At 65.4% G+C, this 10,941-nt stretch overlaps 8 non-coding genes across 8 annotated transcripts; 4 read left to right on the plus strand and 4 right to left on the minus strand.

The window, feature by feature from the left end:
* Positions 1–309: 309 nt before the first annotated feature.
* On the minus strand, positions 310–381 carry TRNAD-GUC (transfer RNA aspartic acid (anticodon GUC)). The gene has a single exon. It is a non-coding gene; the product is annotated as a tRNA-Asp (tRNA).
* A 590-nt stretch (positions 382–971) lies between these two features.
* On the plus strand, positions 972–1,054 carry TRNAL-CAG (transfer RNA leucine (anticodon CAG)). Its single transcript has one exon. It is a non-coding gene; the product is annotated as a tRNA-Leu (tRNA).
* A 1,651-nt stretch (positions 1,055–2,705) lies between these two features.
* Positions 2,706–2,776, plus strand: TRNAG-GCC (transfer RNA glycine (anticodon GCC)). The gene has a single exon. It is a non-coding gene; the product is annotated as a tRNA-Gly (tRNA).
* A 4,129-nt stretch (positions 2,777–6,905) lies between these two features.
* TRNAE-CUC (transfer RNA glutamic acid (anticodon CUC)) lies at positions 6,906–6,977 on the minus strand. Its single transcript has one exon. It is a non-coding gene; the product is annotated as a tRNA-Glu (tRNA).
* Positions 6,978–7,252: 275 nt separating this feature from the next.
* TRNAG-UCC (transfer RNA glycine (anticodon UCC)) lies at positions 7,253–7,324 on the minus strand. Its single transcript has one exon. It is a non-coding gene; the product is annotated as a tRNA-Gly (tRNA).
* An 820-nt stretch (positions 7,325–8,144) lies between these two features.
* TRNAD-GUC (transfer RNA aspartic acid (anticodon GUC)) lies at positions 8,145–8,216 on the minus strand. Its single transcript has one exon. It is a non-coding gene; the product is annotated as a tRNA-Asp (tRNA).
* A 590-nt stretch (positions 8,217–8,806) lies between these two features.
* TRNAL-CAG (transfer RNA leucine (anticodon CAG)) lies at positions 8,807–8,889 on the plus strand. Its single transcript has one exon. It is a non-coding gene; the product is annotated as a tRNA-Leu (tRNA).
* Positions 8,890–10,540: 1,651 nt separating this feature from the next.
* On the plus strand, positions 10,541–10,611 carry TRNAG-GCC (transfer RNA glycine (anticodon GCC)). The gene has a single exon. It is a non-coding gene; the product is annotated as a tRNA-Gly (tRNA).
* Positions 10,612–10,941: the final 330 nt, after the last annotated feature.

Below are 10,941 nucleotides of genomic sequence, written 5' to 3' on the forward strand. Positions count from 1 at the left end.
ACCTATGCCGCTGTGCATAAGTGCAGCCTTGCGTCGCGACGCAAGGAGCCTCCTGCGACAGCCACTTTGGGCGGGCCGCAATGTCATCGAGAGCTTGTGGGGTCCAGAGGAGGCCCTCGCTCTGCCGTGGCAACTGAGCGCCCGGCGAGGAGGAAGGGCTGAAGGGCTGGAGGCGGTCGACGGTGTGCAGGCTGGGCACGCGCTGGCGTCCAGCGCCTCGCTGGAGGGCGGAGGGCGGAGAAGAAGGGCCCTTGGGAGCCAGGCGGCAGGACAGAGAGCGGCGCCAGCCACCAAAAGAGGGCGTGTTGCCTCCCCGTCGGGGAATCGAACCCCGGTCTCCCGCGTGACAGGCGGGGATACTCACCACTATACTAACGAGGACGGCGGCCACCGCCCCCGCGCCCGGGCCGCTCTCGGGCTGCCTGCCGACGCCTCCCCCTGCCCTCCGGCCCCCTGCCCACCACGGGCGCCCGGCACGTGCCCGACCCGACCCGACCCGACCCAACGCCACACCAACCGCGTCCTCCAAAGCAGCAGCCCCCGACCCCGACGGGGACCCGGCCCCGCGGGCCGCTGAAAACTCCCAGTGCGCGCTGCCTATTGCCTCCAACGCGGGCATCGCGCCGGGAGGAGGGGGCCCTGAGACCGAAAGCAAGGCTGCGAGGAGGGCGTGGGCGCGCGCCTGGCCATGGCCGGCGAGGAGAGGCGCGGGTGGGGGCCGGCGGCAGGGGCTGGCCCGACGCGGCCCGGCTCCGTCCGGGGCCAGGGGTGGGCGAGGGCGCCACCGCGGCGGAGCCAGGCGCGCCGTCTGGCCTTGCTCCCCGTCGGCCGCCGCGCGCCCGCTCCGTCGCTCAGCCACACGGCCGCGCGCCTGGCGCGGAGCACCGCGTCCCGCCAAGGGCACCGGCGTTCGCGTCGCGTCGCGCCGGGTCCCAGCCAGCCGAGCGGCCACGCGCACGCCCAGGCCCGCCGTCAGGATGGCCGAGCGGTCTAAGGCGCTGCGTTCAGGTCGCAGTCTCCCCTGGAGGCGTGGGTTCGAATCCCACTCCTGACAAGCCAGCCTTTTGGCCCGCCCGGCAAACGCACCCGGCCCTGTCTATGGCAGCGCTTTACTGCCTTCCAGTCCGTTCGCGCCTGGCACTCTTGCGGCCTCTCCAAACTCCGGCCCGGACATCCACGCCTCTCAGACGCGGAACCTTCTCAGCCATGGCCGCGGGCCCGGCAGAAACGGCCCGCTAGGAACCCTCCAGCGACGGGCTTTCCGGACAAACGCCCTCCCCGCCACTTGCTACGCCCCCTCCTACCTGCACCCACACCAGGAAACCCTTCAGTCCTTCGCAGCACATCTTTCCTCACCTGCTTGCGGCTGCTGCTGCTGCTGGTCTTCCTGCCTGCCTGCCTGCCTGCCTGCCTGCCTGCCTGCCTTCGTCCCTCCCCCTCCCCCTCCCCCTCCCCCTCCCCCGCTCCACCCCGCCCCCAGCGCCACACGCAGAACGGCCGCGTGTGGAAAGCCCTCCACGTCTCGCCCACCCTCCGACTTCTGCCTGGCGAACAGCGGACTCGTTCTCACAGCCTTTCTTGCACTTCCGCCACCAGCAGCTCTCCCTCTTTCCAACATCCTGTCCTTCCCGCCAGCCCCAACGGCCCGCCTGCCCATTCCATTCCCTCCACGCCGCCGACACCGTGTTGCCGGCCTGTGGTGCGGGCCTTCGGCGCTTTTTCGCCTTGGGACCCTGGCCGGACCACACCTGCCTGCCTGCCTGCCTGCCTGCCTGCCTGCCTGCCGGGCCGCGTGCAGCCCAGCCTCCTGCTGGCCAGCCCACAGGGGGCCCTCCCTGCACGGGGCCTGGCGCAGGAGTCGCTCCCGGGAACGGTGCTCAGGTGAGTAGTGAGCGGAAGCCCTGGATGCCCTGTCACCCACCACAGACGTCCGGCCCCCAGCACGAGCCACCCACCTCGGCGCCACAGTGCAAGTCCGTCGGGGAAGCCGCTGCTCCGGCCGGACCCAACCACACCCTGGCGCGCTCCGTCCGTCACCGGGCTGTCCGCGAACAAGCAGGCCGTCTGCCAAAGGGCTTCTCCTCACAACCAACGCAGCAGAGCGGGACCCCGCGGGAGGTGGGGGTGGGGCAGAGCGCAGAGGCGAGGCTCAGACACCTTTGGTCTTTTGGCCTGAGCGCCGTTCGGCGACGGCGACGGCGGCGGCAGCGGAGGTGCCCGGTGTCCATCTCCCTCGCTCGCGGTCCCTGCACAGCCCCGAGCTCCGATCCCTGCCCCCGCCCGCCCTCGCACGCCCCGCACCAGCAAGAAAGCCAGCCGCCAGAGGGACTGTGCGTCGGGGCCGGGCGGCGGCTGAGAGGAACGTCGGTGCTCAGCCGCAGCTTCGGGCGCGGGCCAGGCCGCTTCGGCTCCTGGCTTCCTCTGGCCACACCGACAGTCTCGCGGCGGCCGCGGACAGCAGAGAAAGCTCAGGACGGGCCGAGCCCGCCTGCGTCCCTCCGTCCCTCGGTGCTTCCGACCGCCTCGCGCCCTGGGGTCGCCAGCGTGCCCGGAGCCTCTCATTCAGGTGGCCCGTCGGTCTCCTGCTCAAATGGAGCACGTGCCCACGGGGCGAGCAGTGACCAGGGTCCGGCGGTTGGCGGCGAGCGCCGCTGGGGCAGCGTTGGGCGCCGCTGGGACAGCGGCGGGCGCCGGCGGCCATAGGTGCATGGGTGGTTCAGTGGTAGAATTCTCGCCTGCCACGCGGGAGGCCCGGGTTCGATTCCCGGCCCATGCAGCCGCAGCGCCCCCTTTTGGTTCCCGCAGCCCCAAAGCGGAGCTGGGCTTCCCCGCTGCCACACTCAAGGCACCGGTCCTGCAACGGCTCGCTCACCACCGCACCTTCCGGCCCCTGTCCTTCCCACGCCGACGCCCCCACCCCACACACACCCGGGAGCCAGGCCTCCAGGACCCGACACCTTGCGGGCTCAGCCACTCTTGCGCCCAGACCCCTTCCTTGGCCTTCTTCCCTTCCTCACCCCGACCCCGCTTGTGTCACGCTTTTCACTGGAAGGAGCACCCCACACTGGCACCCGCACGGCCCAACCTCTTCACCTTTCGCCTCGTGTCCAAGCTCTCTGCCTCACTCTGCCCCCACTCCGAAAATCATACTATGTTTGCACGACCAGGAGCAAGGAAGTTGCCACCTCTGCGAGTGATACATCCCATTTTCCTGGAGAGTCCCCAAAGCGTTCACGTGCACGAGGAGTTCCAAAGAAGTCCACACTGTCATCGCAGACTGCCCTCTAGATTCACGTTTGGACCCTCAACAGAAATACGTTTCCAACACCGGCCCGCTCCTCCACCGCTACTGCCCCCACCACCATCGGCACGACAAACACCACCCCGTCCCCTGAACCTCTGCTCCCACCAACAGCATCAGCCCTCGGGACAGCACCGCCAGCACCACCGCCTCAGCCTCCAGCCTACTGCCACAAACACCACCCTCCTACCTCCAATCTCCCCACTTTTCCCCCGATCCTTTCCACATCCTACGTTGTCAAGGATCCTGCCCTTGCCTCTGTCCCGTTGCCCTCCTTTGTTCCCCCTTCGTCGTCTTCTCCTTTTCGTAGCAGCGTGGTTGGTTTACAACAGCGTGTTACTTTCAGGTGTACAGCAAAGTGATTCCGTTATATGTCCTTTTCCGGCTTATTTTCCATTCATTATACGTTATCACGACATGTGAATACAGTTCCCTGCGCTGTACAGTAAATCCTTGTTGCTTATGTGCTTTATGTATAGTATTTCCTCTCTGTTAATCGCAGCTCCGGATTTTTCCCCGCCCTACGCTTTCCCCTTGGCTAACGAACAGTGTCTTTTCTATGTCTGTGAGTCTGTTTCTCTTTGGCACATACATTCGTTTGTAGTACGGTTTACGTGCCACATGTCGTTGTGCTTCTCTGCCTGACTCACGTCGCTAAGTGTAATATACTTTGGTCCCTCCTTATTGGTGCACTATCTCACTCTTTTGAATGGCTGAGTAGTATTCCACGGTACATATATACCACGTCTTCCTGTGCCAGCCATCGGTTGATGGGCACTTGGGTTTTGTCCATGTCTTGGCTGTGGCCCGTAGGGCTGCTGTGAACATGGGGGTGCATGGATCTCTTCAAATGACCGTTTCTCTCCCCTGCCGACGTGTACCCACGATGGGGATTGCTGGATCGTGTGAGAGCTCATATTTCACCTATTTTTTTTTAGTGTGTTGTTTTTATTTATGCATTTGATATTTATCTTTCCATTTACTTACTTACCTATAAGAACTAGTAGCTGTAATTTTGGAAGAAAAGTTGATTAACAATATTGAGTTCGTTTCAGGTGCACAGCAAAGCGGATACTGTTTTCCATGTCTAATGTTGTTTCACATTGCTTTCCATTATAGCTTACTACAGGATACTGAATAGCATCCCCTGTGTTCTACTGGAAATCCTTGTTGCGTATGTCTTTTATATGAAGTACGGTGTATCTGTTCATCGCAGCTCCTAACTTATGTCTCCACCCCTCCCTTTCTCCTCGGGTAACCATCAGTGTGTTTTCTATGCCTGTGAGTCTGTTTCTCTTTGGCACATACGTTCTTTTCTACTATGTTTTAGATTTAGATTGCACGTATCTTTGTGCTTCTCTGTCAGACTTACTTCACTAAGTGTAATATTCTCTAGGACCATCCTCATTGTGGCAAATGGCCATATTTCATTTTCGGAAATGGCTGAGGAATATTCCACAGTACATATATACCACATCTTTTTCCGTCAGCCAACCGTTGATGGGCACATGGGTTTCTCCTCTGTCTTGGCTGTGGCACGTAGTGCTGCTACAAACACGGGGGTGCGTGGATCTCTTCAAACAACGGTTTTTCCCTTTGGCGGATGTGTACCCACGATGGGGATTGCTGGATCATCCGATGGCTCATGTTTCTCCTATTTATTTTGTTCGTTGCTTTTATTTATTTATTTACTTACTTACTTTCAACTAGTGGTACTTGTGGTTTAGGGAGAAGAGTTGATTACCAATATTGAGTTAGCTTCAGGTGTACAGCAAGGGGATACTGTTTTCCATGTTTAATATTCTTTCAGATTGATTTCCAGTATAGGTTAGTGCAGGATATTGAATATCATTCCCTGTGTTATTCTGTAAATCCTTGTTGCTTATCTCCTTGATATGAAGTACTGTGTGTCTGTTCATCGAGCTCCTAATTCATCCCTCCACCCCTCCTTTTTCTCCTCGGGTAACCATCACTGTGTTTCCTAGGTCTGTGAGTCTGTTTCTCTTTGGCACATACATTCATTGGTAGTACTTTTGAGAGTCCACCTATCTTTGTGCTTCTCTGTCGGACCTACTTCACTAAGTGTAATATTCTCTGGGAGCATTCTTGTTGCAGCAAATGGCAATATTTCATTCTTTTTCATTAATGGCTGAGTAATACCGCATAGTACATATATACCACCTCCTCTTGTACTAGCCACCCGTCGATGGGCACTTGGGTTTTCTTGCATGTCTTGGCTAGTGCAAATAGTGCCGCGGTGAACACGGAGGTGCTTGTGCCTTTTTGAACCCTTGTTTCATCGTTTCCGGGTACGTACCCAGGAGTGGGATTGCGGGATCAGACGGGACCTCTCCTTTGGCCTCCTTCAACCTCAACCCCTCCTCCCCCCACCCCCGCCGCTACACACACCTGAGACTGGATGGCTTCTCCCGATGAGAGGTGATGTATGTCTCTGGGGCAGTAGAATGCCCCCACCCCATTCGGACCCCGCCTAGCCCCCGTGGCGCGCTCCGTTTCTCTTGTTCTCCTTCCTGCCTGCCTCCTACCCACCGTCCCCAGTCCCAACCCATTGCTTAGCCTGACCACCTCGCCGCACAGCACACCGGTCTGGGGCGCTCACCCGCCACCCCACCGCGAAGGGGTCCTCTCCCACCATCTTCCTCGGCCCACAGCCCACTCACACACCCCGCCCTTCCCCCCAGCCTGCAGGCTCGGACCCCTCTCCCCGCCACCTTCCCCTTGTATCCCAGGCCCGACTGTCACATGTCCTGCCCGGAAGTCTCACTTCCGCCGGCGCTCCTCAGACCCACTCCTACTCCAGGCCCACCCGCACACACGTGCCGGGCCAGGTGCCGCCATCACCCCCAAGCTTCTGCTGAGCCCCTGCCTGAGTGGCCAGCTGCTCTCCCGGGCCAGGTTTCCGCCAGGCCAACACCTCCCGCTCCTGCCCGGGCTCCAGCCACACACCACAGGCCCTTCCTCGCACCTCCCAGCACGCGGCCCACCGCCGCCCCCTCTCCATGGGGTCGTTCTGCTCCGTTCCCTAACCCGCGTGGGGTGGCCACCGACCACGGCCACAAACACCTTCATCCCACACTGTCAGCCACCCCCAAGGCGCCGGCGCGGGCGTTCAGGAAGCCTGCTGCGGTGGTTCGAAGCACCCGTCTGCCCACCGGTGCTCCTTTCCACGGGGGATCCGGCGCTGTCAGAAGGCACCGCGTGTGACACCGCCGTCGCCGTCGGCGCCGCCGCCGCTGTCGCCGTGGGGAGAAGCAGTGCCGCTGGAGAGTCCAAACACAGGCGGGGCCGTTTGCTCGTGGCCACAGCCTCGGCGGGGAGAGGCGCTGCCCCGGCCACTCGTGTTTGGGGCTGAGGCAAGCGTCCGAAAAGGAAGACGCGGGACGTCGAAGGCCTCGAGTGGGCGCGCGCCAGTGCGGCCAAAAGGTTGGGCCGGGGAGGGAGGGTGGAGGTCGCCTGGCAGGGCCTGGGCTGGAGGTGCAGGGCGCCGGGCGGCTGTTGTCGGGGCGCGGCGCCGAGGCCCCGGAGCACGGGTGGCCTAAAAGTGGGATGTGGACGGTGGGAGGTAGAGAGGAAGAAGAAGGGCTTCCCTGACCGGGAATCGAACCCGGGCCGCGGCGGTGAGAGCGCCGAATCCTAACCACTAGACCACCAGGGAGCGTCCGCCTCTACCCGCTGCTCCTGCTCGACCCATAGCACCCGCTCGGCGCCACCTTGGCGCCAAGACCCGGCCTTTCCAAGTCCAGCCACGCGCCGCCCCTGGCAATCCACGTGGCCTCCCGTCCGTCCTGCTTGCAGCACCCTCACAACACCGCGCGCCTGCTTCTCGCACACACAAGAAGAGCCGCCTGGGCCAGCTAGCTCCCTGCTCCCAGCTCTCCCTCACAGGCCCTCGGCCGGCCGCCCGCAGAGCCCGGCAAAAGGTCAGCCCGCTGCGTTGGCCGGGAATCGAACCCGGGTCAACTGCTTGGAAGGCAGCTATGCTCACCACTATACCACCAACGCTGCACAGCCCGGGCCGCCCCGAGACGCCGGCACCGGGCTCGCCCGAGCGCGCTCTCGTCGCCGCCTCCTCCTGCTCCTCCTCCTCCTCCTCCGACTCCTTCTCTGACGACTCCTCCTCCTTCTCCTCCTCCTCCTGCTCCCCTTTCTCTTCCTCGTTCTCCTCCTCCTCCTCAGCCGCAGCCGCCGCTTGGAGCAGCCCTGCCCCGACGCCCCGACGGCCGGCAGCTCTGTGGTGGCACAGGCGCCACCAAGGCCCCCCGGCGCCCCACCCGCGCCGGCCCTACGAAGCTGCCCTAGGACACCCGCCCGACGGCCTCAGGGGGGCGCTCTCGCTGCCTTGCTGCTCCGGGTCCCTGGGCTCCACGCCGCGGCCCGCCCCCGCCCCGGGGGTACGCGTCTTCCAGACCCCGGCTCGCCAGAGCCCTTCTCCACCGGGCGCCTGGGCCAGGCCACTTCCCGCACCGACAGGGGACGCCACTCATCCGCCTCCCACCCGTCCCGGCCGCTGTGCACCTATGCCGCTGTGCATAAGTGCAGCCTTGCGTCGCGACGCAAGGAGCCTCCTGCGACAGCCACTTTGGGCGGGCCGCAATGTCATCGAGAGCTTGTGGGGTCCAGAGGAGGCCCTCGCTCTGCCGTGGCAACTGAGCGCCCGGCGAGGAGGAAGGGCTGAAGGGCTGGAGGCGGTCGACGGTGTGCAGGCTGGGCACGCGCTGGCGTCCAGCGCCTCGCTGGAGGGCGGAGGGCGGAGAAGAAGGGCCCTTGGGAGCCAGGCGGCAGGACAGAGAGCGGCGCCAGCCACCAAAAGAGGGCGTGTTGCCTCCCCGTCGGGGAATCGAACCCCGGTCTCCCGCGTGACAGGCGGGGATACTCACCACTATACTAACGAGGACGGCGGCCACCGCCCCCGCGCCCGGGCCGCTCTCGGGCTGCCTGCCGACGCCTCCCCCTGCCCTCCGGCCCCCTGCCCACCACGGGCGCCCGGCACGTGCCCGACCCGACCCGACCCGACCCAACGCCACACCAACCGCGTCCTCCAAAGCAGCAGCCCCCGACCCCGACGGGGACCCGGCCCCGCGGGCCGCTGAAAACTCCCAGTGCGCGCTGCCTATTGCCTCCAACGCGGGCATCGCGCCGGGAGGAGGGGGCCCTGAGACCGAAAGCAAGGCTGCGAGGAGGGCGTGGGCGCGCGCCTGGCCATGGCCGGCGAGGAGAGGCGCGGGTGGGGGCCGGCGGCAGGGGCTGGCCCGACGCGGCCCGGCTCCGTCCGGGGCCAGGGGTGGGCGAGGGCGCCACCGCGGCGGAGCCAGGCGCGCCGTCTGGCCTTGCTCCCCGTCGGCCGCCGCGCGCCCGCTCCGTCGCTCAGCCACACGGCCGCGCGCCTGGCGCGGAGCACCGCGTCCCGCCAAGGGCACCGGCGTTCGCGTCGCGTCGCGCCGGGTCCCAGCCAGCCGAGCGGCCACGCGCACGCCCAGGCCCGCCGTCAGGATGGCCGAGCGGTCTAAGGCGCTGCGTTCAGGTCGCAGTCTCCCCTGGAGGCGTGGGTTCGAATCCCACTCCTGACAAGCCAGCCTTTTGGCCCGCCCGGCAAACGCACCCGGCCCTGTCTATGGCAGCGCTTTACTGCCTTCCAGTCCGTTCGCGCCTGGCACTCTTGCGGCCTCTCCAAACTCCGGCCCGGACATCCACGCCTCTCAGACGCGGAACCTTCTCAGCCATGGCCGCGGGCCCGGCAGAAACGGCCCGCTAGGAACCCTCCAGCGACGGGCTTTCCGGACAAACGCCCTCCCCGCCACTTGCTACGCCCCCTCCTACCTGCACCCACACCAGGAAACCCTTCAGTCCTTCGCAGCACATCTTTCCTCACCTGCTTGCGGCTGCTGCTGCTGCTGGTCTTCCTGCCTGCCTGCCTGCCTGCCTGCCTGCCTGCCTGCCTTCGTCCCTCCCCCTCCCCCTCCCCCTCCCCCTCCCCCGCTCCACCCCGCCCCCAGCGCCACACGCAGAACGGCCGCGTGTGGAAAGCCCTCCACGTCTCGCCCACCCTCCGACTTCTGCCTGGCGAACAGCGGACTCGTTCTCACAGCCTTTCTTGCACTTCCGCCACCAGCAGCTCTCCCTCTTTCCAACATCCTGTCCTTCCCGCCAGCCCCAACGGCCCGCCTGCCCATTCCATTCCCTCCACGCCGCCGACACCGTGTTGCCGGCCTGTGGTGCGGGCCTTCGGCGCTTTTTCGCCTTGGGACCCTGGCCGGACCACACCTGCCTGCCTGCCTGCCTGCCTGCCTGCCTGCCTGCCGGGCCGCGTGCAGCCCAGCCTCCTGCTGGCCAGCCCACAGGGGGCCCTCCCTGCACGGGGCCTGGCGCAGGAGTCGCTCCCGGGAACGGTGCTCAGGTGAGTAGTGAGCGGAAGCCCTGGATGCCCTGTCACCCACCACAGACGTCCGGCCCCCAGCACGAGCCACCCACCTCGGCGCCACAGTGCAAGTCCGTCGGGGAAGCCGCTGCTCCGGCCGGACCCAACCACACCCTGGCGCGCTCCGTCCGTCACCGGGCTGTCCGCGAACAAGCAGGCCGTCTGCCAAAGGGCTTCTCCTCACAACCAACGCAGCAGAGCGGGACCCCGCGGGAGGTGGGGGTGGGGCAGAGCGCAGAGGCGAGGCTCAGACACCTTTGGTCTTTTGGCCTGAGCGCCGTTCGGCGACGGCGACGGCGGCGGCAGCGGAGGTGCCCGGTGTCCATCTCCCTCGCTCGCGGTCCCTGCACAGCCCCGAGCTCCGATCCCTGCCCCCGCCCGCCCTCGCACGCCCCGCACCAGCAAGAAAGCCAGCCGCCAGAGGGACTGTGCGTCGGGGCCGGGCGGCGGCTGAGAGGAACGTCGGTGCTCAGCCGCAGCTTCGGGCGCGGGCCAGGCCGCTTCGGCTCCTGGCTTCCTCTGGCCACACCGACAGTCTCGCGGCGGCCGCGGACAGCAGAGAAAGCTCAGGACGGGCCGAGCCCGCCTGCGTCCCTCCGTCCCTCGGTGCTTCCGACCGCCTCGCGCCCTGGGGTCGCCAGCGTGCCCGGAGCCTCTCATTCAGGTGGCCCGTCGGTCTCCTGCTCAAATGGAGCACGTGCCCACGGGGCGAGCAGTGACCAGGGTCCGGCGGTTGGCGGCGAGCGCCGCTGGGGCAGCGTTGGGCGCCGCTGGGACAGCGGCGGGCGCCGGCGGCCATAGGTGCATGGGTGGTTCAGTGGTAGAATTCTCGCCTGCCACGCGGGAGGCCCGGGTTCGATTCCCGGCCCATGCAGCCGCAGCGCCCCCTTTTGGTTCCCGCAGCCCCAAAGCGGAGCTGGGCTTCCCCGCTGCCACACTCAAGGCACCGGTCCTGCAACGGCTCGCTCACCACCGCACCTTCCGGCCCCTGTCCTTCCCACGCCGACGCCCCCACCCCACACACACCCGGGAGCCAGGCCTCCAGGACCCGACACCTTGCGGGCTCAGCCACTCTTGCGCCCAGACCCCTTCCTTGGCCTTCTTCCCTTCCTCACCCCGACCCCGCTTGTGTCACGCTTTTCACTGGAAGGAGCACCCCACACTGGCACCCGCACGGCCCAACCTCTTCACCTTTCGCCTCGTG

Source organism: Mesoplodon densirostris, chromosome 2 (assembly GCF_025265405.1).
Source record: "Mesoplodon densirostris isolate mMesDen1 chromosome 2, mMesDen1 primary haplotype, whole genome shotgun sequence".
Classification (NCBI taxonomy): Eukaryota; Metazoa; Chordata; class Mammalia; order Artiodactyla; family Ziphiidae; genus Mesoplodon; species Mesoplodon densirostris.